This window comes from Juglans regia, chromosome 2, assembly GCF_001411555.2.
Source record: "Juglans regia cultivar Chandler chromosome 2, Walnut 2.0, whole genome shotgun sequence".
NCBI lineage: Eukaryota > Viridiplantae > Streptophyta > Magnoliopsida > Fagales > Juglandaceae > Juglans > Juglans regia.
The window spans coordinates 13,320,737-13,323,580 of NC_049902.1; positions in this window are offsets into that span (position 1 = coordinate 13,320,737).

Sequence of the window (2,844 nt, forward strand, 5' to 3'; positions counted from 1 at the left end):
CTTATCAAGGTGTAAGTTAGAGGCTAACTAACAAACTTCCCGTGTGCGTTAATTGTAGCGGCTATAATCAAAGTTATGCTGAGTTAGGGTCTTAACTACTCAAGAAAGTTGCTTAGAATCAAAGGGTTTCAAAATTGTATATTTACAAAAATACCCCTAAACTTTCGAAAATTGCCACTAAAACCCTAATTTTTCACTATTTATAGACAAACTCCAAATTCCACCAAAATTCACAAACCTCATGTATTATATGCTCTAAAGTCATCTATACCCTTAAAGTTCCAAAAATCAAAGTGGAACTAGTTCAAATACACTTAACCTTTGTCATGCACTCTAGTTGATGCTTAAGTGCACTTTAAACTGTTGACCCTTATAAATGCATGCATATTCAATTTCTTTAACTGCAAATAATTACTATAATCATTAATGACATGTTAAAAGCTTAATCTTAGGCGAACAAGTTCATCCCAACACTTAATCATGGCTAAAAACTTTAATCTTCATTAATCATCAATTAATCAAGCTATCATGCTTCTAGCTTCAAAATTCACCCAAATCATGTATTTTCTTTCTTATACCAATCTAAAGGTTTTTCTAAATGCATTTCATTTCGGCCTAGGTGATAAAATCAAGACTTCATGCCTTGATCACAAACTTAATCAAAACCCATGCATGCTTTGATGATCACTTCAAAATAGAATTAAAACCTATCATGACATGCTTCTAATCTCAAAATCAAACCATCAATGATCATTCTAAGACATTAATAAACCATACCAAAATATACTAAGACATGCCATGGCTAAACTTCCTACTTAAAACAATTTATACACTTAATCCAACCTTAATGGACTCAGTTTTGATTTAAGTATGGTAACCTTTTCTAAACTCAACCAAAAATCACTTCAACACTTCAAAAAAAACATAACATGCAAACTAGATCTAGGGCAAGAAAACTTACAATCTTTGTGACCCTCTAAAGCTCCCAACACATGAACACTCAAGAACGCCCATGAACACTTAAGAACACACATTTTGGATTCACTCTAGACTTTCTAGAGGAAGAAGGCTCTCAATGCTCAAGAGGAGGCTTGGAGAAGTGGTGTGAAGGAAATGTGAGGGGGAGGGAGGTATTTATAGGAGGCTATGGTGGAAGGTACATTGGCCTTGCTCCATGGTGATTGGATGGAGTGGGTGGTGGAGAAGGAGATTTGAACTCCAGCTTGGTTACATCACCTTGTGCAGGTGAATAGTGACCCAAATCAAATGATTTTCTTCACTTTCAGGTGCAGGAGAGGGTATAGGTTCTGCCATGGTGCCTCATTAGAAGGAAAAAAATGAAAATAGTTTATGACATCAAGTATAGTAGCCATCAGGTTCAAGGCTGGAATTCTGGACAGTTTTGATCATTTTTTGACTCGTCCTTTTGTCCTCTTTTCATAGCTGATTTAGGCAGGTCATGAGTCACTCTTGGAAGGCTTTTCCAGGTTGTGGAAGGTGGGGGATTGGCTGCCAAGTGATGATGCAGTGGCAGCTGAAATGGAAGGGTGTTGCCGAGTGGTGGTGGTTTGATGCCATTGGTTTTGTGTTATTTTTAGTGGAAAAAAATTTTGGTCAATTTCCCATAACGAATCTGAGGGTCTCTTGGGGATTGGATGGTGATGGAGATGGCATGAGTGTGTGGGTAATTTGAGAGTAAAAAATAAAACCAAATTGCAAGGCATTCGGTTTCCATCCAACTAGTGTTTAGGTGTAGTTGGTGTTTGTGTTTTTGGTTTGGTTCTTGGAACCATCTTCGTCCACCACTGAGTATGCATTGAAATGGGTCTTTTGAGGTGCTAAAAGAAAATAATGACCTTGAGAAAAAGGTTCAAAAAGCTTGGGCTAGGGACTGCTCAATCCAATGGACACAAGAGTACACATGTGTGCCGATTAGTGTGGGTTTAGGGTTGTGACATGTCATTACCTGTAATTACATGTGTGGAGATTTATCTATAGTTCTAATATGATCTATGATTGATGCAACTCAATAATAAAACAAGTAAATTTCATATCAAAATGGCTAAAAATATTAAGAAGAAAATTAAGCTCAAAACATGATTTAAAAATCACTAATCATGGGTAAGTTGATTAATGTCCTCAACTCAAGTTAGAAGTTTAATTATGGATAATTGGGAGTCCCAAGGGGTGTGGGGTACTACTTGGTTCAACTCTTATAAGGCTTGGTTCAAGGCTTCTAAGTGTTAGTCCATAACATTCTAATGGTTTAAGGGCCTTAAGTGCAGCACTAATGGGCTTACTTACTAAACCATCCATATTTAGCCCTTAAGCTTAACCACTAATGAGACTAAGTGCCATAGTTTAATAGGTAAAAAAAATCTAACTAACTTACTTAAGGGAAAAAAATAAAATAATAATAATAAATATAAAGCCCAAAAATATAATATAGTATTATAAGCTCATTCTAAGGGATATTGAGAGTTAATCCTAATAGGTAATTAGGTGGGGTGTAATAGACAAAAACATGTAAAACTTGCTTATCTTTTCTACTTGTCATGATTATGCAAAAATTCACGAATAAGAAAATCAAGCATAGCATTTTGGGAACCCTTACTATATTCAATACCAAAATAAAAAACACTTAAAATAACTTGCCAATGGGCAAAAATATGTTTTGAAGCAATATTCTCAACATTTTTTCCTAATACATATTTACCACTTTTGCAATCAATACGTAATAGAAATTTCCGATTTAATAAAATCACTTTGAAATTTAGAAATACATAGTAATATATATAAAATTTATTTCTTAACAGTACTATAGTTACTTTGTGCACTATTTCA